We start from the raw sequence: 26,681 nt of genomic DNA, 5'->3' as shown, positions 1-26,681 counted from the left end.
TGTGAAGCAGGGGGCAGAGTTAAAATGACGCGATTTGGCGTGAATTGTATCATGGCCCCCCTCGCTGCGGGAGTTTCTAAGGTAAGTGCAGGGGGATTAAGAGGGGTGGGCGGCAGCCGGGAGGATTGCCTGCCTTCCCGGGAGGTCGGGAGCGGCACCTGATTTTCGGGGAGGTAGGCAAGTATGACCAGTGGCGGGCTGGGCCGGGGGACAGGGTGCCATGTGCCCCCCGGGCCGCAGCGTCATGCGGGCCAGGGCCGTCTGTCACTGTGACACAGACTGCACCGCGTGTGTAGCGCTGACTGGACGGAGTTCGGTCAGCGCTACACAAGTGACAAACACACAGCCGCCGGCTCCGGCAGCTGTGTGTTTGTTTTGATCAGCACTCAGCAGCCAATGAGAGTCTGTCAGATTCTCATTAGCTGCTGCTGCTCCCACTGCGGGAGCCGCTCCATCTTCCGGCTCCCGCAGTGGGCAATGGGAGAGGCGTCATGACGTCATATGACGTCTCTCCCATAATGCAGAGCGGCACGGGAGGACAGACGGAGGAGCAGATTCAGGTAAGTGTTTTTTTTTATTTTGTTTTTTATATTACGTGTGTCTACTGGGGGGGGGGGTCTGGCACTACAATGAGGAGACCTCTACTGGGGGCACTACAAAGGGGGGGACTACTACTACTGGGGGCACTACAAGGGGGGACTACTACTACTGGGGCACTACAAAGGGGGGGACTACTACTACTGGGGGCACTACAAAGGGGGGGACTACTACTACTGGGGTCACTACAAGGGGGGGACTACTACTACTGGGGGCACTACAAGGGGAGGACTACTACTAGGGGCACTACAAGGGGAGGGCTACTACTAGGGGCACTACAAGGGGAGGGGGCTATTAGGGGCACTGCATAGGGGGGAGGGGACTACTACTAGGGGCACTACATAGGGGAGGGGACTACCACTGGGGGCACTGCATCGAGGGACCACTGCTGGGGGCTATATATAAAGGGCAATACTGGGGGTACTGCATAGGGGGGAGACTACAACTGGGGCTACTATTTAAGGGGCATTGCATAAGGGTTACCACTATTGGGGGCACTGCATGGGGGGTGGACTGCTACTGGGGGCACTATATAAGGGGCACTGCATAGGGGGTACCACTATTGGCACTATATAAGGGGCTTACTACTGGGGGCACAAGGGGTACTGCACAGGGGGGACCTCTACTAGGGGCACTATAAAAGGGCTTACTATTGGGGGCACAAGGGGCACTGCATAGGGTGGATCACTACTGGGGGCACTACTGGAGGCCTGCATAAGGGTGTTCTCTCCTGTGGCACACGGGGGCACTGCATATGGGCACTACGACAGGGGGCTGCCCCTAAACTTTATTTGTACTTTACATTAATCCCATATGGACCCACCTCCTCCCTGGAACATTTGAGGGGGTGGGGGGGGGCGCCGTAGCACGCACGTTCTTCGGGCACCCTGGCTACATGCTACTCCTCTGCCAGGGCCGCCTGCATGCATTTGCCCCCCAGGCTAAAAGTTGCCAGCCAGCCCCTGAGTATGACTGACTGTATGCATTCCTGGTTCATTGATTATATTGTTATTTAATCCTGCTTTTCGGAAAGTCTGTTACCATTGCTATTTCATTCCTGCACCTGAGCATGCTATACTTGCACTATTGAAAAATAAACCTTTTATAATTAACAATCACGTTTTCCTGATCAATTGATGGTTGCACCTCCTAAGTATAATCATTTCCCCAATAAAGAGAAAGTATTGTATTACATGCTGGAAACTAAATGGTAAATTTACTAAGATGCGAGTTTAGTCGAGTTAGCATTCTCTGGAGAGTTTAGGCATTTTTTTCCACTCGCAAATCTACTAATGTAAAACCCAGGAGAGAAAACTCCTTTGCTACAGGAAAATACTGGAGAGTTGGCAAACTCTCTTCACTTCACCATCGGCTAAACTCTAGTAACTTTTCACTAGTGAAGATAGGATTTGAGAATTTACCAAGATGAGTTTATAAACTGTCATCATGAGAACGGACAATACTCCTGTAAAAATACGTGAAATCAATTCACCTGTCTGTGAGCTGCGAGTTTGGCAGAAACATACACAGATCAGTGTGATCCAGGTTAGTTTATGCCTGTATATAGTAAATGAAGGGTTCATTTGTTAAAAATAAATGACGTAGGGTCCCTCCTCAAAAGCATAACCAGCCCCGGACTGCACAGCCTGTCCTGGTTCCAAAAATTCCGGGGAACAAAACGTGTAGGGTTCCCCCGTAATTTAGGAAGCAGCATCTGGCTGCAGGGCCTGTCCTGGTTTTAAATGTAGAAGGGATAAAAATACATAGGGGTCCCCCTATATTTAAAACCAGCACCGGACCCAAACCTACCAGTGTGTAATGCCACAGCCAGGAGACCCTATTACCAGGTCTCCAGGGCCAAAGCATTCGCACCCCAAGCCGTTCAGCCCAAGCCAGGGATCTCGGGGGAGGTGGGAGGGGTCCCCGCTCTCCTGAAGGGGTCCCCCCTCTCCTGAATCCCAGGCTTGTGCTGAAGCCTGGGGCTCTTCCCCGCACCCCAGGGCTGTGGGTACAGGGGTAATAATGTGTTAAATAGTTGAAAACTATTGTCATTTTCAGTGGAACTACAGGGGGCCCTGGAGACCTGGTAATAGGGTTTCCTGGCTGTGGCATTACACCCTGGTCGGTTTGGGTCTGGTGCTGGTTTTAAATATAAGGGGACCCATATGCATTTATTTTCCCCCTTACATTTAAAACCAGGACAGGCCCTGCAGCCAGTTGCTGGCTCCTAAAGTACGGGGGAACCCTACATGTTTTGTTCCCTGTAATGTTTGGAACCAGGACTGGCTGTGCAGTCTGGGGCTGGTTATGATTTTGGGGGAAGGGGGGTGTCTGACCCTACGTCATATTTTATTTTATTTTTTTTACATTTAACCCATTTTCTACAGCTACATCGGGAGAGTTTTGCAGAGAGAAAACTCTGCAATCTCGGGTGAGTAATCGCCTTCGAAACATGTTACTCGGGGGGAGATATCTCGATCTGCTTCACCATTGGCCATCTCACGCTCAGCTAAACTCAATTCTTTGTAAATTTGTGAGTTTCAGGAGCCTCAAATCACCCGAGTTTCGGCGATGCTAATCGAGTTGAAATAAAAAAAAATTAGATCAGACTCGAATCTTATACTGCTTTTATACCTGAATTCCGGGTCTAACCCGGAAGTTGGAACAGGATTCCAATCCGGATCAGACCTGGGGTTTCCCCGGCGCCGACCCAGGATATTCCTGAGTTGGCGCCGTTCACACCGGAGCCGGGTCTTCAGTAACCCAGCTTTTGTGGCATTGAAGTGGACGCTTGGAGATGACCTCGTCTCCAAGCGCCACTGAAGCCAGCCGATTGGCAGGCATGTGGCATGATCCAGGTCATCGTGACCCGGATCGTGCCATTTACACTGCAGGGTTTCATAGGTTATTCCCGTGTTGAACCCTGCAAGTAACCTGGGTTGGATTGCCGGGTCACTCCACCCGGGAATCCAACCCTGTCCCCTTTTACGCCAAGGAGCTACCCAGGTTAACCCTGCAATAACTCGGGTTTTAGCTCTGGTGTAAAAGGGGTATTAGTAAATTTACCCCTAGATGTTAGTCATACTTGCCCTTGCGGGAGGCTCCTGATTTTGTGTAGGCAGATCTCCCACATCTGGTCCACTTCCTAGTGAAGTGGGCCGGGTGGGATGATTATACTTCGAATTCACGGGACCGTCAGGAGGGGGAGTGGCTAAAAGGATGCATCATTTAGCCTCGTGAATCGCGGTCTTTTCCTGTGGTGGGGCGGGGCCTAATGACATACGGGCTGGCCCTGTCCCCGAAGATGTTTGCAGAATCTCCTCTCCGGGCTTCTCCCGAGAAGGAGTTCTGTAAAGTCGGCAAGTATGGATTTTAGTATTGCATAGGAGGTAGAGATCAATTCAAACTGTAGGCAGTGTCCTTAATAATGTGCAATTTTTAACAAGTAGACCTATTTACTAATAAAAGTGGCATTTATTATGTTTGGAATAGAAAGACATTTTATACTTTACAAATGTACTAGCACTTATTTTGTGTCAGACACAACAATACAAAATTCCTATTTAATCATAAATTGCATGAGTTATCTTGGTAGTATCAGTGTGTAGTATACATATTGCAATTTTCATAAACCGTTTAAATATTTCAATATATAACTCACAAAGAGTGTTTCTTAATTGAAAGGAATTACAATAGTTCTTTTGGTAAATATTAATTCTTAAGATGTGGGTCATATTCCATTTGTATTAATTGCCTTTGACACTGATTATAGAGCTGCAGTTGTGTCACTTCTAGAGCTTGGTTATCAGTAATGGTTGTGAATGTTTAATGCCACTTGCTGCGGCGTCCTGTAGTTAAGGTGTCATCTGATGCTTTATTCGTGCAGCTTTCTAATCACTTCGGTCCGTGATCCTTTTTATTAGTTTTACAGTGGTCAAGGCAAAAGAACACCGAAAAGGTTGAGGTGTGTTTGTTTGAGTCTTGAAGTATGGGGTTCAAAATCAAATCTATGAGTTTCAACCACTAATATGTGAGCTTCTTTAAAAAGATGGATGTTACTGGGTAGAACAGAACCATACTTGCCTACTTTTAATTTGCCCTCCCCGGGAGAAGCAGGTGGGCGGCGATGGGGGATGTGGCCTGATGTTTTGCACTACTAAGCCCCTCCCCTTGTGGCAAATTGCCACAAATAGCGCATATTTAAATAGGGGGCAGGGACAAATAATGCAATTCTTGTAGAATCGCATCCTTAACCGCCCCCTACTCGGGGACCCCCGATATCTGTGAAAATTCTCCCTATTCTGCCCACTTCACTAGGAAGTGGACAGGAATGCAGGAGAAGTGTCTACTCTACCAGGGGTAGTGCCTACTCTATGGGGAGGTTACCCAAAAAATCGGGTAGGACACATAGGTTGAATCTCATACATCACAACCCAAACAACCACACCTCTTCCTTTTTCACTGCTCTGCGAGAGCGCATAGTAAGAATTGTACAGATATTACATTCTGCAACTCCTTAAGGATCTGCTGTGAGCACTTAAACCTAAAGTCCCCAAGACCAGACCAACTCCACCACAAGTGTGAACATTTTCCAGCAGTTAGATCTCTGCTTGCGACGGGAGTTCGCTATTATGGACTTGGAGAACAAAAAGAAACCCCTTGACCAAGGTAAATGCTAATGCTGCAAATACAGTAACTGAAAAATTATATGAAGACCTCTGGCAAGAGGTTCCACAGCAGCACTACCCAAACAAAAAATAATAAACACTATGTCACAACTAAAAGATGGATAGAATGGATACTGCCCCGTACTGTAGGATTGGCTAACACCCAACAGCAAACGCATGGAGTGTAACGTGCCCGTGGTTTTCACTAGGGATCTCCGCAAGGACGTTTGGGCTTTGCTGCGCCTGACATGCAGGTCGTGGCCCTCTGTTTGGGCTCCTAAGTACGTAGCTAGTAGACACTGGAACTAGAAATAGAACCTTTCACTGTGAGGTGTAGCAAGCATAGTCTTCAGAATAGGATCAAAACCAGGCAAAAAAACACAGCACCAGAGAGAAGGCTAAATCAGGTCAAAAATAGGTCAAAGTCAACACTAGAAATTACGGAGAGCAGTACCAGGGGTTTTAACGGTCTCAGGTCAGAAGAATAGCCATGGTCAGGAACTGGAGATCGGGTAATATGTACAAGGACACTTGAACGCTGGAGCCAGGTATTGAGCCTACTACTCTGGCACTGAATAGTGCTCAGAGATTCCTTTTAAATGGAGTGGTTCAAACATTTTCATTCCCCTGATGTCTTTTTGATGGATCTGTTTTATATTTACGATGGTACCTCTATTACAAGGCCTTAATACATTTTTGGAAATGTTAATGCTGTATCTTGTTGATGTCAATGTTATGTATGTTTTATGCATCTTTAATAAAATGTTTTTGTTTTTTAAAAGTAAAAATTTAGCGCCAGCATGATGTCACGCTTTTGCCTTGCCAACCACTTTAATTTACAAGCAGAGCGTCGCATGAGAACCACGGCTGCCTGCAACCACAGCCGTCCAACGCAGCTAGGGGAGAGGGAGAACCGGACAGCCCACAGCAACCGCTGGTAGCAGGGACCACTTCACTGCGGTGGCCACCGGCTGACACCAGCCCACAAAGGACCTACCACAGTACTGGGAGACAAGCGCTGCTGGACCCGGTAAGAGGGCTCTGGACTCCGACACACTGTGATACAATACCAGTGGTGCAGGGTAAGGTAACCTCTAGCAAGCTAACAAAAAACGCAAACTTATATAATATCAAGTTCTGATGCAGAAGAATAGCCAAGAACACTTGTGGCTGCAGATGAGCGGGGACGCTGAGATACCCCGGCATGCCAGAACATCCTCCTGACAGACAAGTGGCAGAGTCTGATACTGGGGTCTCTGGCATGGGTTGTGACAATGTGTCTCCTAGGTAACCTGTACAGCTGACGAGGCTGAAGTTAGCTTCTTATTCGGCCAGCATCTTATTCACTTCTTATTCGAGCTCCAGCTTCTTATTCATTTTTCAGCTTCTTATTCAAAACATGTTATAGACTTAATAAGCTTACATTGAATAAACAAAATATGGTGTCTATTACAATTGAAACTTTTGTATTTTGCTTGGCCGACAAAGCTTTTGGGCATGAAATTGGGTGGTAAAGTGGGCACAGGGACCAGATTTTCTAAATTTGAATAAGTAGTTGTGCAAGGGTTAACTAGCCTTGGGCAACAAATTTGACACTTGAAATCCACACAGGGGGGGTCACTTACATATGACCCACTTGCAATTGGCCTTGCCCAACAAGGTTTTGGGCATGAAATAGGGCATTAAAGTGGGCACAGGTACCAATTAATACATTTGAATAAGTAGTTGTGCAAGGGTTAAAGAACCTTGGGCAACAAATTTGACACTTAAAATCCACAGGGGGGGGTCACTTACATATGACCCACTTGCAATTGGCCTTGCCAAACAAGGTTTTTGGCATGAATTAGGGTGGTAAAGTGGGCACAAACAGCAGATTTTATACATTTGAATGAGTAGCTGTAGTTGTGCAAGGGTTAAAGAGCCTTGGGCAACAAATGTGACACTTGGAACTCAGACAGGGGGGTCACTTACATATAACCCACTTGCAATAGGCCTTGCCCTACAAGGATTTGGGCATGAAATAGGGCATTAAAGTGTGCCAGACCTTGATAAAGAGAGCACTTCTCGAAACGCGTTGGTCATTGGAGATTTTGTAATTTGGGAACTCAGTACCACTAACTTTCGGACAAGAGGTATGTGTTATTTTTTTCTTTTCTTTTTATTTATTTGCTTGGTGTACATGGGAGCTGGCACCTATCTACACCCACACATACCTCTTTGCTGATTTTTTGTCCTAGTGGTAGCTCCCACCTAATTTTTGTAAAAAGTCCTCATGAAACGCTTTTTGGACTATTTTACAGAATATTCTGTTGAATTACTGCATGTTTTTATTATGGTCGACGTTATTCATGTCTCATGGTGGATATCCTTAAAGAAAAGATACCCAGATGAGATTGTTTAAACAACAAGGAGTGAGTGTACTGGTACGCATGAGCGTATATTTAGAGTGTGCACTCCATTCTTCAGCTGTACTTGACACACTCACCTAAAGAAAATGTTACAAGTTTGAATGTGCACCATTGGGACGCAAGTCAGGTGTGCCATATAGATAGAGATATAGATAGAGATATAGATAGAGATATAGATAGAGATATAGATAGAGATATAGATAGAGATATAGATAGAGATATAGATAGAGATATAGATATCTATTTATATATTGTGTGTGTATGAGAGGATCTTATGAGATGTGAAATTACATAATCTCCATACAAAGTAACCGTTACAAACTTATGAACATACCTCTCTTTTGTAAGTTTAGGTGCGTGTCGTCATCCTATAGGAGAACACAGATATTATATATGTCCTCTGAGAATTTGATGTGTGTATATATAGATATACCATGCCAGGGCCATAGCTAGGGTAGTGCGGCCGGTGCCATTGCACAGGGCACCGCAGGGCAGGGGGCGCTGTTGGGGCCTGTCAAATTTGTATTTATTATCCTTGCTTGTAGCTTCCTCTTATTTCATCCCCAGCATCTCCTGGCCTCTCCTATCTCTTCCCTGGCCCTTCCCCATGAAGCCATGGTCCTTTTTTGGGTGCATTATGTCCCTTTGAAAAATGAGGGGGGTGCCAATGCTCTTTCTGGCACAGGGCACCAAAAAGTCTAATTACGGCTCTGTACCATGCATCCAGATTTTTATTTGACTTCACAGACATCAGTACAGATTTCCACTTGTACCATATGTATATCTATACTGTACAATAGGTTAAGAAAATTTGGAAAACAACACCATTGTATTTTATGTTTATTTTTTTTATGTATGAACAAATCGGATTCAATCGGGAAACTGGCTGACTTAAGCCCGACAGCCGGCTTCCCGATTGATTTTTCCCGGCAAGGATTAAATGACAGGCGTCTAAATCTAGACGCCTGTCATTTTTCCGATGCCGGGAGACCGCGGGGGGGAGGGTTAGGTTTAGGGCACCCGGGGGGGACTTAGGATTAAGCACCCCCCGGGAGGGTTAGGCTAGGGGAAGGGGGGGTTAGGGTTAGGCACCCCCGGGTGAGGTTAGGGTTCGGCAACCCCCCCCTTAGGTTTAGGCAGCGTGGAAGGGGGGGGTTAGGGATAGGCACAGGGGGGAGGTTAGGATTAGGCACCCCTAAGGAGGGTTAGGGGGGTTAGGTTAGATTAGTTTGTACTTACCTAGGGACGATTGGGATTTCCAGCGCTGTCGGGCTGCCGCTGCTGGGATCTCTGCATCTGTCGGGCTGACACTGCCGGGAATCGAACTGCCGGCCATGCGTCAGCCGGTATTTCATACCGAATGCGAACAAATTCAATTTGGAGAAAGTGAAAATACATCACAAAAAAACATTATTCAGGATTTATTACTATCCATAACATATGAGATAAGTATCTTTTTACTATTTCCCTTGTTTCACAAAAGATAGCTCCATTTATTCACACCTACTGTATTTGTATCCATTGTATGCTGAGATCTTTAGGGATAGGTCTTTTTGTTGTGGATAGGCAGCAGTCTTTTCAGCAGCGCCATTTTCTTTTTCCCTTCCAGTATTTTGCATTGCACAACTACAGCTACTTATTCAAATATAGAAAATCTGGTCCCTGTGCCCACTTTACCACCCTATTTCATGCCCAAAAGTTTTGTGGGCCAAGCAAAATACAATTGAAATTTGTGTAATAGATACCATATTTTGTTTATTCAATGTAAGCTTATTGATTCTACATGATGATTTTTTTTTTTAATATAACATGTTCTGGATGAGAAGCTGGAAAATGAATAAGAGGCTGGAGCTGGAATAAGAAGTAAATAAGAAGCTGGCCGATTAAGAAGCTAACTTCAGCCTCGTCACAGCTGCGTCTAATATACGGTGTGGCTAGGAATTTGTCAGTACAGTGTGCAGTTCAGATAGTATGAGGCCTACCTGAGATTTGTGTTGTACCATGGTCAAGAATATACATATTCAGGAGTACATTTCACCTGACACAATTATCTGTTCTTGTGTTCCCCACTTATTTAACTTGCATTGTGTTGAATTTATTACAAGTTGACAAATTATCGATTTAACATACGGTAGATATTAGGTAGTACTAGGGACACCACATTGCCATTGTATATAAACCCTTAACGGGGCCAGACAGATACATACAAGGTTGTATACATGTGTCTCTTCGCACATCATGATTGGTTAACATTGCCCTATCAAACCAATATCAGAGTTGATTTGCAAAAACATCGAAATTGCGTTCAAGCTTTTATTACCACTGTGCATGTGTCGAGGTACATTACCGTAGTCGCACGCTGCAATTCTTTATTCACAGTGTGATTGACAAGCGGGGAGCATTTGGTGGAAGGCGACGGGGAGTGTCAGCTTAAAACGCAGGTGTGACTCGACTGTTTCCAGGGGGGTGTCACATCCTGCGTCTACGATCCCGTACGCTGAAAACATGGCTCTGGTGTCTCAGTTATGGCTGCCATTCTGAGTGACTATAGACTGACTCAAGAAGTTGGTATTTGCATGATCTGAGTCCGATGCTGCTTATGTGTATGCAGTTGCGGACAGCTTGCAAACGATCTGGTGGGCATCTTAGTACAAGTCCCAGTGGCTGTTCCATTATTAGCATAATTTCGCACATCCTCAGCTGCAGAAATTCCTATATTTGATCAGTAAACTTGATAGTCTGTTCTATGCAAGCAGGCCACCTGTGTTTGGTTGCACATTATCATGAAGAAAGATAATACAGATTTTATTTTGTTTCATTTTGAGAACCATAATGTATGTAGGAATTACATGTGAAGTTTAGCACTTCAGCAGTGACTGTTGGTGCATGGAGTGTAGGCTCTATTGGACTCTGAGGTTAGAGAGTGCCTGGCAATGCCACTTTGCTCTCCTAGTGGGAGACCACTGCTCCCTACCTAATGTCCCTGATCTCTGTCTGAAGCCCCTCACCTGACCAGCGCAAGCATATTGTCCGTAAGCTGGACCAGCACATGTACAGTCTCCGCAAGCTCCAGACCGCGCATGGTCAATAGAGACCTCAACTCTGTTTTCTGAGCGCTCTGGCGGCTACACAGCAGCATCACTGGGCCACTACCCAAATTTTGGTTTGCTCTGGGGCCTAGTGATGCACTGCTCCACCACTGTTTAGCCATAAAACAGGTCACACTGTCAAACTGCACTTATTTAAATACACACGTTTAATAATTTTACGTAATTCTGTGGCATATTGATATACTTTTTATGTACTTGACATCTTTTCCCAAGAGGACAGAAAAAATGACTAGTTAAGCAAATAGTATATACACGTACTGTATTTGCTGTTTTGGATATACTTGTGCTTAGTGTAACTCTGACACTGTGTACCTTTTAGGGATTTTCTTAATTGGCACAGTTTCATATGACACGTGGAAGATCATCTTGAACACAAAATGTTTATGATGAATGCAACTATACAGGTAAAGAGTATTTAATTTTGTATACTGTTATGGTACTATAGCATATATTTTTAACTACTTTTTATTAGTTAAGTCTACATGGGTCACACTTGTTGGCTAGAGGTAGCTAAAGATCTACTCCCTTTTTTTTTTTTCTTCCCATTTTAAGTCTTGACAATTTCCAAACTTTAATGTCACTGAACCTAGCGATTTGCAATGGTTTTTTTTTTTTGTAAATAAACTTTTAGCATGAACATCAGTTACAGACACCATAAATAGTAGATACTAAGTATGTAACAGGTTAACATGAGTATACTGATTACAATATTGTTACAGGTCATGCAAAAAAAAAAACATATGAGGAAAAGAACACATAGTACTACTCAATAAAGAAATCGTGATGTGCAAAGTTTACATTTCTGGGTGTAAACTTACATTTCCAACCAGCCCTGGTAACTAGTTGGGTCAATGTCACATCCATATTGATGAATTTTGAACATTTCATCTATGAAATATTTGCATGAATAATTTTATTTTATTTCATTTGTTTAGTGCAGTTTTTTTTTTTGTTTTTTATATACGCTGGAGAGAGATTTAGAAGTGAAATTGTACAAATGTTGATTTACTTGGGAAGGTTGGAGTGGGGCTGAGATTACTGAAAGAACTTTTTTTTTCCCCCAGAAAATATACTTACACCAGTGCTGTACATATATTGCAGCAGCCGGTGTATCGGGGGGTGAATACAAATAGTATATGACAAGGTTTGTGTTCTAAAAATGAATATTTATTAATTAACATCTATAAAATAGGCATATACCCCATGAAAACAATGAGGCAAACTTGCTATTTGTTTGTTGGTTTACCAGTGTCCTGAATGGATATCTGTGGGCCCGCTAGCTGTAAAATAAATGTGTCCAATGACTGATGAAAAGAAAATTATTAAATGATAACTGCGACACCCCCAGTACAATCAAAATATTTGACATAAATGAAAGAGCATAATTTTGAAACAAAGTCGGAATTTTTTCCTATAAGAGTACGAATATTGAATGTTTTTATAAATCCACATTAGAGAGTTTCAAATCAATCTGCTCCAAAACTAAAAACACCAATTGGGAAAAAATAGCTCTTCATGAATTAACTAAAGATCATACACTAGTAATAAAGGAAGCGGACAAGGGAGGAGGCATTGTGGTCCTTAACAGGCAAGATTATATTAATGAGGCCCTTCGTCCCAACTTTTTATCGTGTATTAGACAGGGACCCATCAATTAAATACACTATGGAATATTCCACTCTCATAAATACAGCATTCTCAACAGGTGTTATTTCTAAAAATTTACACAGGTTTCTGTCAGTCCCTTTCCCAGTCACGCCTATATTTTATCACTTATCCAAAAGCCTCACCTCACCTCCGGGGAGACCTATCATTTCCGGCATTAATTCTCTTACTTCAAATCTATCCTATTATGTTGATTTATTTTTTTTTCTTCAGCCCCATGTTGCTCGATTAAAGTCTCATCTTTAAGATACAACCCACTTTCTCAATCAAATACGAGAAGTGGAGTGGAAAGAAACTTATGCTTTTCTCACGCTTGATGTGAAAGCGCTATACACACATCCCCCATGAGTTGGGGATCAATGCAGTTGAAAAATACCTTTTTAAAGATGAGTCCCTAACCGACCAACATCATGACTTTTTACTTCAAAGTATTAGTTTCACTTTAACTCACAATTTTTTTTCTTTTTGCTGACACATTTTACTTACAGGTAGTTGAAACGGCCATGGGGACCAGATTCGCTCTGAGCTTCACCAACCTGTACATGGGGTACTTTGAGTTCTCCCATGTGTGGGGCGGGGGGCTTGGTGGATCTCTGGTACTCTATGGCCGTTACATTGATGATCTTTTTATTATTTAGGATGGGGATTCTTTTAGTGCACAGTCCTTTGTCACTTCCCTCAGTTCTAACTCTCGCAATCTTTCTTTTACACACACTTATGACAGAAACCAGATACATTTTTTGGATCTCACCTTAACAATCCAAAATAATAAAATAACTACCACTAATTATTGCAAAGACACTGCTAGCAATAATTATTTACATTTTAAAAGTTCACACTATCTACCGTGGAAAACAAATATGCCGAAAGGACAGCTGATGCGTATTAGACGCAATTGCTCTGATCTGGAATCCTTCCAGATACAAGCAAGATCCCTGTGTGACCCCTTTCTAGAAAGGGGCTACCCAGAGAACTTATTGAAAAAAGCTCTAGATGAGGTAGAAAGGATGGATAGAGAAAATCTTTTAAAACCAAAACAAGTGTCGGTACAAGTAAATGAAGGAGATACATTGATGTGTAGTAAATATAAAAACAATCTAGCCTTTATTTCTACCTACAACAAATCATCCTTTCAAATAAAATGTGCTATAGAGAGAAATTATTCCATCCTAAAACATGACACAAGTTTAAAAGATATTTTACCTGAAAACCAACTTTCATTTATAGAAAAAAATAAATCCCTTAAGAACATTCTTGCTCCAAGCTGTCTCAAACCCACTAAAGATTCTGATGTGAAAGAACAAAGGACCTGGTTACCGGAAAAAACAAAGGGCTGTTTCAAATGTGGAAAAACCAGGTGTATAACATGTAAATATATTTTACATAATACAAAAGAAATTACAATGAAAAAAACATAACCATAAAACACTTTATAAATTGTGACACTAGTTTTGTCATATATATGTTACTATGCAGCTGTGAAAATGAGATATGTAGGACGCACTACCAGAAGCCTTAAAGAACGCTTTTTGGAACATAGAAGAAATATCCTAAAAGAAATATGCTCCACAGTGTTCCAAAACATTATGCTAATGAGCATAGTGGAAATGACCATTCGCTTAGGATTGTGGGGCTTGAACACATCCCTCCCCAACTATCAGAAAGGGGGATAGGTTCAGGTCTTCATGCCATCAGGAGCTATTCTGGATTTTCCAAATGAATAGTTTATATCCAGATGGCCTAAATGAACAAGTAGAACTAAACTCTGTGTTTTGATTTTTCTGTCTCTCTATCAGTCTCACCTAATCCTTAGTGAAGACATCTATATTTATATTTAATTTAATTATTACATTCCATTATCAGGGTTTGTTATACATATATCTATAAATCACTTAGATCGTTATATATTTCTCTGTTGGTTATATTATATATGGATCAAAGCAGGAGTGAAATTTTACTCTCATTTATATTGTGGACACTACTTTAATGTAAAACAATTTAAATATTAATATTCTATCTACTCTCTTTTCTGATTGAAAATGTATCTATATATTTTAAATTGCTAATATTAATGTTACTAGTATGCAATATGTGTTTAAATTGGACTAACAAGAAAGAATATTATTAACCTATTGGGTGGTAACATGTTTATTCTTAAGATTAGCTCTTAAGATTTATTTCTAAATTTGTTATCCATTATTGGGAAATTTACTTACATCTATGAATTGATCTAGCACCCTTTTAGACACAATGATATATAACACTTTTTTTTGTATGCATATATAATATACATTAAGGCCCTCATTCAGAGCCGTACGCTCTGAGCAGAGCGCACGCTCTGAATGAGGGCCGGGCTCCATGAAAATGGAGCGTCCTCCTGGACGCTCGTATAGCTGTGGGTCACCACCCACAGGCTATACGAGCGTGCATTGTGATGGTCGTGACCATCGCGACCATCGAAATTGCGAGCCGGAGCCTGCGGTTGAGGTTTTCAACCGCAAGCTCTGGAGTGATTTTGGCTCTATCAGAGCCAAAATCACTCCCACTGACATCACTAGTGATGTCAGTGGGCCGGCTTTTGACGGGAGGCGTTCCCGTGGGAACGCCCCCGTCTGGGAGGCATGCCCCCGGCACGCCCACCAAAGGGGGCGTGCTGTCAATCAACATTGACAGCACGCCCCCTTTGATCGGACACAACGAGCGAAGGACTTTCCTTCGCTTGTCGCGTCTGGCGCATGCGCATGCTCAGTCCATAACATCGACCCACTTGCGAGCGGACAGCCGCTCGCGAGTGGGTCTGAATCAGGCCCTAAGTTTTATTATATATTTCCATTTTTTGGAATATAAATGTTCTATTTGTATAACATGCTTCTCCAAATCTGGTTGTATATACAATTGACAAGGTTCGTTTTTTATCAAGTGTTTTAGATTGATTGATTAATTATGCTAAGTGAGCTTGTACTGCTATTTATGTGAGATAGAGGCAGTTCACCTACACCTTGACAAAGACGCCTGAGTGTCGAAACGCGTAGGTGCCAGCATTGGAATTACCCCTGGAATACCACTGTGATACCCGGACACCCGTTCTGCATGGACTTTTGTTTCTACGCTGCCTGTCATCCATACGCTTGCCCCGATCTACCTTGGCTGCCACACAGCACGGAGATCTTTGCCGGCTCAGGCTACACAGGAATTGTCAGCTCCCCTTATCTCGGGTTGAGCTGCACTGCTTACAGCGACTTCAACGCCTGCACAGCCCATCCTCTCTGCCGACTCCACCAGGAGGGAGATCAACTAATTTAGCTGTGTCTCCCACACTTCATGCTGAGAGCTGCATACGGAGATCGAGCTCCTTCTTCACAAGGAACGCTGCCGCTGGAAAGAGCCGTCACACGGAGATCCAAGCTCCCTTCATACAGGTGAGAGCTTTTCATCGTAACACCGTGATACAGACTGCTCACCATACCAAAGGCAATTCTGGCTGACTCAGTTTTCACCTTCTGCCATTCAGGGAGGACACCTATGATTTTTTTCCAATACAATTTGGTGGCAAGTGCACAATTTTCTTTTCATCAGTCATTGGACACATTTATTTTACAGCTAGAGGGCCCGCAGATATCCATTCAGGACACTGGTAAACCAACAAACAAATAGCAAGTTTGCCTCATTGTTTATTCTTATTAGATTGTTTTCATGGGGTATATGCCTATTTTATATATGTTAATAAATATTCATTTTTAGAACACTAACCTTGTCATATACTATTTGTATTCACCCCCCGATAGGCCAGTTGCCTCTTCATTAAGATTGTTTCTTTGTTATTGGGACTGACTATCCCTTTCAGCCGTGTTGCCTCAGGGTGTGTAATTTAACCCATTTAGCGCCTAGGTACTCCTTTTCTTCTACTGTACATTTATTGTGTAATGGTTCTGTAAATTAGATAATTTGCACATATGTTTTATAAATGTTTCTCCAGGGCTGGGATTTGAGAGTGGCGTAGAAGAACAAAATATGTATGCGCAGCTGAAATAGTTGCATGTAAATCGCATTATCATTTATTTATATGGCGCCAGAAGTGTTCAGCAGCGCCTTACAAAGTACATAACCAAAAAAGTGACTAACAGTACAATACAAATACAATGGAGGACAAGGACACGTATAATATACATTGCTACATTTGTGACTATAACACCCAAATAACCATCAGAGCATAAGCAACCAAATGTTAGGTGCCCTAGTGGGGAGTAAGATGAAAATAAAGTAAGTAGAAGCACAAGAGGGTAGAGGCACCTGATCACAAGAGCTTACATTCTAAAGGGGAGGTGCAGACAAACAAACGTGACACAGATGGGGGTAAACAGGCAAGAGTGAGCATGGAGTTGTGGGTTAGGATGAGAGCTGGAAGGCTTTGAATAAGTAGTGGGTCTTGAGAGGATTGTGGAGAGTCTGAGGGAGAGAGTTCCAAAGGTTGGGAGCAGCGTGGGCAAAATCTTGGAGGTGGGAGGAAATAATCAGTTGGCATGAGAGACTGTGTCCATTTGTTGAACAAAGAGGGCGGGAAGGAGAGTGAAGGGAGATGAGGTCGAAGATGTAAGTGGGAGAGGAATGTGTGAGGGCTTTGTAAGTGAGTGTGAGAACCTTGAATTGGGTTCTGAAGGGGAGGGCTTGTAGGAGAGGGGACGCAGATGTAGAGCATTTGTAGAGAAATATGAGTTGAGCGGCAGCATTGAGGACAGACTGGAGAGAAGAGAGATGGGAGTTGGGTAGGCCAGAAACGAGGAGGTTACAGTAGTCCAATCTGGAGATGACCAGTGAGTATATTAGGGTCTTAGTAGCATCCTGGTTGAGAGAGGGTCTGATCCTGGAAACAATTTTGAGAGGGAAACGTCAGGACTGTGAGGTTCTGGATATGTGGTTTGAAGGAGAGGGAGGAGTCCAGGATAACGCAAAGACAGCGCACTTTGGGGCTAGAGGAGATAGTTGTGCCATCAATTGATAGATAAATAGTGGGAACTGAGGTCAGGGGAGGAAAGATAGAGCTTAGTATAATCAGCATAGAGATGATGATGGAGGTCAAAAGAGCTGATGAGTTCACTGAGAGAGGACGTATAGAGGGTGAATAGGAGTGGTCCAAGAACAGAACCTTGGGGTACACCTACTGTAAGACAATGAGGGGGGGAGAGGAGTTATGAGAGGAGACAGAGTAGGATCAGTCAGAGAGATAGGAGGGCAGTGTCACGTAGACCAAGGAAGTGAAGGATTTGCAGCAGGAAAGAGTTGTCAACCGTGTCAAAAGCAGCAGAGAGGTCAAGGAGAATGAGCAGAGTGTAGTGGCTTTTGGATTTGGCAGCAAAGTCGTCGTTGCTGACTTTTGTGGGGCAGTTTCAGTGGAGTGGAGAGAATGGAAGCCAGACTGAAAAGGGTCAAGGAAGGAGTTGGAGGAAAGAAAAGTGCTAAGGCAGTTGTAAACAATATGCTCAAGGAGTTTGGAGGCAAAAGGGAGGAGAGAGATGGGCCGATAGTTGGCGAGAGTGTTAGGATCAAGGGTAAGTTTTTTGTTTTTGTTTTTTTAAGAATGGGGGAGACAAGGGCATGTTTGAATGCAGAAGGTACAGTGCCAGATGAGAGTAAGAGATTGAGGATGTGGACAAGATGGGAACAGGCACAAGGAGAGTGGTAGCGGAGGAGACGTGAAGGGATAGGGTCAAGGGGGGACGTGGAAGGGGGGGACCGGATGAGGGCCATGACCTCCTCTCCAGATACAGGGTAGAAAGATGTTAGAGTAGGTAAAATGGAAGGGGAAGGATGATCCGGGAAAGGGGGGAGGTGTAGTGCTGCGGGACTGGTGGGATATGGTGTCATGACATATGGAGTCAATTCTAAATGTAAAGTAGGTAGCAAAGTCAAGGGCAGAGAGCAAGGAGAGAAGGCAAGGAGGGGGTGGGCAGAGGAGTGAGTTCAGGGTGGTGAAGAGATGCTGGGCATTTGAGGATTGAGAGGAGATGAGGCGCTTGAAATATGATTTTTTTAGAGAGGGAAAGGGCAGCACTGTAGGATGAGAGCATAAATTTGAAATGGAGAACATCTGCCTTAGAGTGTGATCTTCTCCACAGTCGCTCGGCGTTGAACACTTTTGCAGGTATCTGGAATGCCAGGGTTGAGGTGTGGATCTGCGACGGTGAGTAGTGCTTGCCGGAGCAATAGTAAAGAGTAGAAGGGAGGCATTCTATAGGGAAGCAGCTTGTTCAGGGCAGGAGAGAGGATAGGGGAGAAAAGTGAGTCAAGCAGGGAAGAAAAAGAAGAGGTGTCGATGGCCTCAATGTTACGCTTAGTGATGGTGGCCTTATGAGGTTAAGGAGGGACAGGAGAGAGGGATAAGTTAAAAGAGAGAAGGTAATGGATAGAGAGGGGGAATGGGGAGTTGGTGTAATCAGGAATATCACAACAGTGAGTGAAGACCAGATCAAGCGAATGCCCCACTCACATGGGATCGGGAGGGGGTCCATTGGGAGAGACCAAATGAAGATGTGAGGGTAAGGAGTTTGGAAGCAGAGGATTCAGTGGGGATATCAATTGGAATATTGAAGTCACCTAGGATAATGCAGGGAAGGTCTGAGGAGAGAAAGTGAGGGAGCCAGGAGGCAAAGTTGTCAAAGAATTTGGATGGAGGGCCAGGGGGATGGTAAATGACATCTACTCGCAGGTGTACTGGTTGGAAGAGGCGTATAGCATGAACCTCAAATATAGAGAATGTAAGGGATGGTTCAGAGGGTATGATTTGGCAAGAGTAACTAGGGGATAGAAGGACCCATCCACCATGGTGACCCCCGGGTCAAGGGGTTTGAGAGGTGAGGCCCCCAAGGAGAGAGTTGCAGGAGAAGTGGTGTCAGAGGGTGAAATCCCGGTTTCAGTAATGGCTAGGAGGTGTAAGTTGTTGGAGATGAAAAGGACACGGGTAGGAACTAGTTTATTACAGACCGATCTGGCATTCAGAGGACACAGTAGAAAGGGACAGTATTTGTGGGGGAGATGTGACCGAGATTATCAGGATTGCTGAAATGAGTATGTGAGATTAATTTTGGTGACCGAGATGAATAGAGTGGAGAGCTTGTGCGGGCACCAGTAGTGTGAAGGGAAACTTTAGGTGCTGGGTAGGGAGGGAGTTTAATGAGATGTGGATGGAGGTGGGATGAGGTGACATGGAGAGAAGTGTTGGAGGAGGGATTAGCAGTGGAGTAATAGGACCATGATGGGAAATGAAAGAGTAGTAGTAGTGGGAGAGGAGAGGGAGGAAGGCAAACAGAGAAGGGGAGATAAGGGAAGGAGGAGATGGAGGAGACGAGGGGGAAAGGGTGGAGGTGGAAACAGGGGGCAGAGCAGAGGATTAGGTAGACACTGAGTGAAGGGTGAAGTGGAAAAAAAACAGGATATGGTGTGGCTGAGGTGAATAGGGGGAGGAAAACTGAAAGACACTGCAAGTGATGGACACAGACTAACTGTGACTACAAAATCTATCCTGGGTTATTTGGCACACTAAAATACTGTAGGTACCCACTTCAGCTGCAGAGACTGTGGTAATATTTTCAATATATTTTTTTTTAATGGTACCATATTTTTATGGCTAAGTTATGTATTGTGGCATTCGGAACTTTGGCCTATTAAACCACACAAGGAAGTTTATAACAATTTCACTATTCCATTTGGAGGATTATTTTAATTGAATTGTTTGTATGTGGGCTATTAATTTAATTGACTCAGTTGACCTGATTCTGAGTCTCCCGCCATATGCATGTAATGCGAATGTTCTCGTACTTGAGTGATTATTTGCAACTGCAAATGCGTAAAAAGTTCTGAATTTTTCTTTCCTTATTTACCTGTTATCTACCTTTAATAAATATAGATTAAAAAAAAAGTTCTGAAAACACTAAAGACTCATGCATTACACATTGCATACGCACAAAGGTGCTGTTGCAATTGATTCAGACTATGGGTCTGATTCAGCATGGATCGCTAAATCATATATATTAATATATTGGACATCTCAGGCCTTGCACATACGGCTGCACGGATGTACACATGGGAAGGATTTGGTATCAATTTGCATGAACTCATAGAGAAGTGAACGCCAATACACGCTGCTGCTTATTGTTCTTACTACAACCTTAGCATGAACTGCACCTACACTATATATAAACTTGTACTATAATAACATGTTCGCTGCTGGCTTATTTTCATATTTTTATTGTATACATTTGTGTTTTTTAATGTTACAGGTTGAGTCTCCCATATCCAAAATGCTTGGGACCAGGGGTATTTTGGATAACGGAATATTCCGTATTTTGGAATAATTGCATATCATAATGAAATATCTTGGGAATGGGACCCCGATATACACACAGAATGCATTTATGTGTTATATACACCTTATACACACAGTCTGTAGGTAATTTTATACAATATTTTCAATAATTTTGTGGCTCAAGCAAAGTTTGTGTACAGAAATGAAATTCATTTGTTTCATATACACCTTATACACACAGCCTGAAGGTAATTTTATACAATACTTTTAAGAATTTGTGCCTTAGACAAAGTTTGTGTACATTGAACCATCACAAATCAAAGGTTTCATTATCTCAGTCATGCCAAAATTATTCCGTATTTCGGAATATTTGGATATGGGAGACTCAACCTGCATATCATAATTGGAAGTTTATTATGTGTTCATACTTTAGCATTAAAGCCTCCTTGTCATTCATTGCAAGAAGCAAATTAAATCGTTTTTATACCCGTATTAATTATATATCAGCGCAGTTATTGTACCTTCAATGTGTACGGCAAAGTGCAGATGTTATAGGTTTCGGCGTCTGAAGGTTCTGGTAACTTATAGTTTATTAATTTTTAACATACAATAACAACATTATTCAAATATATAATTGGTAACAGTATGTAGCTTGCATTCATAAAACATGGTCAATAAAATTATATTTTGCACTTATCAAATTTTCTGCATGTTAAACATACTCTTATACAGAGAACAAACTGCACTTTGGTATGTTTAAACAAGAACATGCAAACAAACTCAAACAATAATACCATTATGTCAATATATTACCAAAAATACAATGATCACTGGCTGCAGATTGACAGCATGGGGTAAATTTACTAAAGTGAGTTTTTAGAAGAGATGTTGCCCATAGCAACCAATCAGATTCTACTTAACATTTACCTAGCACCTTCTAGAAGACAATAGCTAGAATCTGATTGGTTGCTATGTACAACATCTCTTCTAAAACTCACTTATAAAAACTCTCACTTTAGTAAATTTACCCCCATGAGTGAAGATTGATTTTTGCAGCGGAGGAGAGCATTTGGAATTAAACATTTGAAATCTTCTTAATATCGACTTTCCAACACCAATTTACATGTAGTATTACCATATTTCCAGGTAGCTAGCTTTGAAGTAGGCCTTCATCAATGTCTTTTGAGCTTGTCTGACACAATTTTCACCAGGATTATGTGGATGCTCTCAGGGCCTAATTCAGAGATGGACGCAGTGAGCAATAACTCCAGGAATCCTTTATGGCGCATTCCCAAGCCCAAGTGTCTTATGCCGTGTGCAATTGTGTATGGCATTGCTAACACTTGAGAAGGAGCTTGTGATCCCTGGGCGTATCAGGGTGGACACAAATATATAAATGTGAATCCAAAATGTGCGATATAATAAGCAGTTCCTCAGAACCCTCAGTGCAGTAGTGTCACCTTACACTCTAACAATTATACATGTGAAAAATATCACCAATAGATCCTGCGGTGCTATAAAGTTCATAAAGACTTGATAATCTTCTTAATGAAAGTTGTTTTTATGTACTTTTCTATAGGCCCAAAAGAACAGAAAAACATTCATAGTGCAATAATGTAAATCCTTCTAAACCCAAAGCAGGTAAAAACTGGCTTGCCTACCGAATATGGTGGTCTACTTTCACAGCAGACAAAAAAGGCATTTGGGGAAGTGGATAACACCGTTTGGCACAGGAAACCTTAACAATGATTTTCTCCTCCTCTCTTCCTTATCATGCCTTACACTCGGCTAACCGATATATGTAATAAATTGGAAAAAGACTTAAATAGCATAATACTGTATTTAGCTTAAAACCAATAAACACCAAATATGAATATGATAAAAAGTGGCCTCTCACCAGATGTTGTAGTCTACCAAAAGCAAATGAACAATAAGGCGGTATTTAAACAAGATCATCAGGCGTACCCAAATGATCCCCTCATGCAGCCAAAGTAAGGTCCCACAAGTTCCCAGCACATATACCTCCTTGCCTTCCAACGCATTTCGATACTTGAATATGTATCTTTCTCAAGGCACAATGGAGGAAGTCCAAACGGGGCCAGTATTTATACCCCCATACCATCGCCTGTAAAACCTATTTGCAGACATGGATTCGCTAAAAGCTATTACCTAAATACAAAAAATAAATTTCTCCCACTCCCATGAGAGCCGCTCTGCTGCTTCCATTGGTACAGAAGGACCCGCTTAATTTTAACATAATACTCCTTCCGGTGCAAATGACGACGCAAATATGTACCGTCCTATCAAATAAGTTCCATCTCCACCATCGTTCCCAGAAGTTCTGACTTGTTGCCGGACTCACCGGAAGCACGTGGTATATTCAATGTCCCGCTGCATGATAAGGAAGAGAGGAGGAGAAAATCATTGTTAAGGTTTCCTATGCCAAACGGTGTTATCCTTTTTTGTCTACTGTGAAATGCCTTTTTTGTCTACTGTGAAAGTAGACCACCATATTCAGTAGGCGAGACAGTTTTACCTGCTTTGGGTTTAGAAGGATTTACATTATTGCACTATGAATGTTTTTCTGTTCTTTCGAGCCTTTTTAATAGAACTTTCACCTGTAGGTGTTTTGTTGGAAGCCAAACCCTATCTCCTGATTTTAACAAAGGAACCTTCGACTCTTCTTGATGGAGATGAACTTGTAGCTAGAAGCTTTACATAGATTCTTTTTTACCTTATTCCAAATCTTGACAACATTATTACTGGTTTCACAAACTGCAGGGAGGGGTACTGACTGACAGGAGGGCAATTCTGGTAAGAAAGGATGGAACCCATTCTGTGTGTAAAACCGAAAGGAGAAAGACCTGAGGCTTCATGATAAGTTATTATGAGCGAATTCAGCCCATGGCAGTAGAGAAACTCTGTTGTCCTAGGTGTAGATTCTGATAAATGGTTCCAGATCTTGATGCACCCATATGGTTTGTCCATTACTCTGTGTCACAAACTGTGTGCTAGAGACCTCCGTCTGAGACCCCTGCATCTCCCCTTGCGCTTATGTTATCGCGGCTTGCTGAGTCGCCGGCCACCTCTGTCAGTGGAATCCAGAGTGGGGCCTATGCCTGAAGGTGGTTGCCTGCATCCCCACTATTTCCTAGGTGTCCCAGCCGCACTTCAGTGCACTTCAGCGTGTCAGACCTCCGGATCATAGCTGCCGGTCACATTAAAGAGCTGCGGCCCGGGGAGGCTCAGGGGCACGCCCGGGCCGTGACCTGCCTGAACGCGGCAGCGTGACATTACAGGTCACGCATGCCGCGTTGCCTGCCTTGCCTGCCTGCCCGCCCCAACAGAGTCTCAGCCAGTCCTTTCCTCCCGCTCGCGGCCAGCCAGTCCTTCTCTCCTTCCCGCCTACGACCAGGCAGTATTCCCACCTTCGCCAGCGGTTAGCCACCCCTTCACTAACTCCTGCCTGCGGCCAACCAGTACTACCCGCCCGCGACCAGCCACCCCTTCTCTCCCACCCGCCCGTGGCCAGCCAGTACATCTCTCCCTCCAGCGGCCAGGAAGCCCTTTCCTCCTAGCCGCCCGCGACCAGCCAGCCACTGCTGACAGCTCTGCACTGTGGGAACCTGCAGCCGATGACAGACAGGTAAGTCTAAAAAAAATTTACATTTATTTTTGATGTGGTAGCCAGTATGATTTGATTTTGTGGAGAGCAATGTGTTGTTGTTTTTTTTGTTTGTTTCTGTGGGGGTCCTTGTTGTTTTTTTTTTTTCTGTGGGGGCCTATGTTTTTTTTTCTGTGGGGGCCTATGTATGTATGTGTTATATCTTTGGGGCCATTGTATGTGTGTTTTATTCCTGTAAAGGCCAATGCGTGTTTTTTTATGTGAGAGCCAATGTGTATGTTTTTGCATAGGTCGCGCACGCCGCATCTCCGGATGGTGTGCCTTGGCAATTTTAAAATCTTGCCTAGTGTGCCTCGAGTTGAAAATCGCTGCCTTAGAATGTAAGCTCTCATGAGCAGGGACCTCTTCCCTCATGTGCTTCTCTTTACATTTTCTTCTGCTCTCTACTCCCCATTAGGGCACCTAACATGGGACTGCCAACTCCCGGCTGCTTATTGTGAGTGCTTTAATCACTATTTCAGTAATGTATATAAGTCGTGTCCTTGTTCTGCACTGTAATGTACTGTAAGTTACTTGTTTTTTGTTCACCTATTAGTTCTATGTACTATATAAGGCGCTGCGGAACACTTGTGGCGCCATATAAATAAAGTATAATAATAATAATAATTACCCTCCAGTATTCAATGTATCTTCAAGTTCTACAGCATTCAACCTTACAGTTCTTCTCTGCAGTACCCCCTGAACCTCAGAGACTTTTACCTTTTGTTTTACAGTGTCTACAGTTGTGCATCCCTGCACTAAGGACTATATTTACCATCTCTCATTAGTTCTCATTTAACTGTATGCAATGGAATTATATTAAACCATCTAAATTCCAACTCTCTCCTGGTCCTGGTGTCTCTGTACTACAACCCAGTTCGGGTCCACCCCTTCTAATACCTCGAGCCATGACAGTTTGTACTGGCCACATGGATCCGTCTGGTACCCAGAGCCCTGGGCCTGGATCTGTCCAGGATCTTCTGAATCGCCTGGATAGACAAGAGTCGGCACAAGTGCAGTTGATGCAATATGTTCAGGATATATCTACTCGTCTGGATATGATAGATGTTCAAACTCTCCTCTCAGGAATATCTAGAACTGATCTCCAGCCCAGTAATCCTACTTCAGCAACCACTCCTGTAGTGGTCTCTCCTCCAGTGCCTCGTCTTCAGCTACCGCTTCCCAATAAATTTGATGGGAATCCAAAGCTCTGTCGTGGATTATTAAATCAATGCGAGCTTCATTTCAACTGACAGACAGCAAGCTTCCCTACTTCCAGAACCCGAGTAGCATACATCATATCACTACTGACTGGTTAAGCCTTGGACTGGGTCTCTCCTCTCTGAGAGAAAGCTGACCCAATTTTATCTAACTATACTGAGTTCGTGACAACCTTCCATAGAATCTTTGATGAACCAGGTAGAACGACCTCAGCCTCTAATGATGTGTTATGTCTCCGTCAAGGAAGCAGGACTGTCAGTCAATATGTGATCCTGTTTCACACCATAGCTTCAGAGCTAACCTGGAACGAGGATGCTTTACTTGCAGCCTTTTGGAATGGGTTGTCAGACAAAATTAAGGATGACTTAGCTTCCCATGAGCTACCTTCATCATTGGACGCCTTGATTTCTCTGTGTAATAAAGTCGACCTGCGTCACAGAGAGCGAGCCATGAAAAGAAGTCGGTTCGACCGCCCTAAAACTTGTCCTGTTCCCCAAGTTACTTCACCCTCTACTCCTCCTGATGAGCCTGCAAGTGAATCGTTCCCGACTCTATGCTGAAGAACGTCATAGGAGATGTCTAGAGAATCTTTGCCTGTACTGTGCTTCTTCGCATCACTACCTCAAGTCTTGTCCCTCCCATCCGGGAAACACCCCCTCCTAACCTATGACAGAGGGGTTAGGTTAGGAGTACCTATGGAATCACACAAGGAAACTGATCCTACTCTCATTGCCTTGTTGGAAGTGAACCAAGTCTACCTAAGTGTTCTCGCTTTGCTTGATTCTGGAGCTGCCGGGAATTTCCTCACTTCGGACTTCATTCACAAACATCGCATATCTACCGAGTGGCTATCACAACCAGTATCTTTAACTGCTATAGATGGTAGTCGAATCATCGGTGGGAGAATTACACATCGCACCCAACCTTTGAAGCTCAAAGTTGGGGTGCTTCATGTGGAAACCATGGGCCTGATTCAGAGCCGGACGCAATTAGCGCTCGCTCGTCCAGAAAATAGGGGTGGCTATTCAAATTAACCATTCGCTGTTTGCG

General features: G+C 43.4%; 1 long non-coding RNA gene across 1 annotated transcript in view; it reads left to right on the top strand.

Moving 5' to 3' along the window:
- LOC148540311 (uncharacterized) overlaps positions 1-25,185 on the top strand; it is a 34,394-nt gene extending 9,209 nt beyond the window's left edge. The window contains exons 3-5 of the long non-coding RNA XR_015869442.1: positions 6,111-6,294; positions 11,102-11,186; positions 25,145-25,185. This is a non-coding gene — a long non-coding RNA (uncharacterized LOC148540311). The remainder of the gene's footprint in view (positions 1-6,110; positions 6,295-11,101; positions 11,187-25,144) is intronic.
- Positions 25,186-26,681: the final 1,496 nt, after the last annotated feature.

Source organism: Taudactylus pleione, unplaced genomic scaffold (genome assembly GCF_031769625.1).
Source record: "Taudactylus pleione unplaced genomic scaffold, aTauple2 ptg000019l, whole genome shotgun sequence".
NCBI lineage: Eukaryota > Metazoa > Chordata > Amphibia > Anura > Myobatrachidae > Taudactylus > Taudactylus pleione.
The sequence above is the reverse complement of the archived record's forward strand: the minus strand, read 5'-3'. Positions and strand labels throughout refer to the sequence as shown.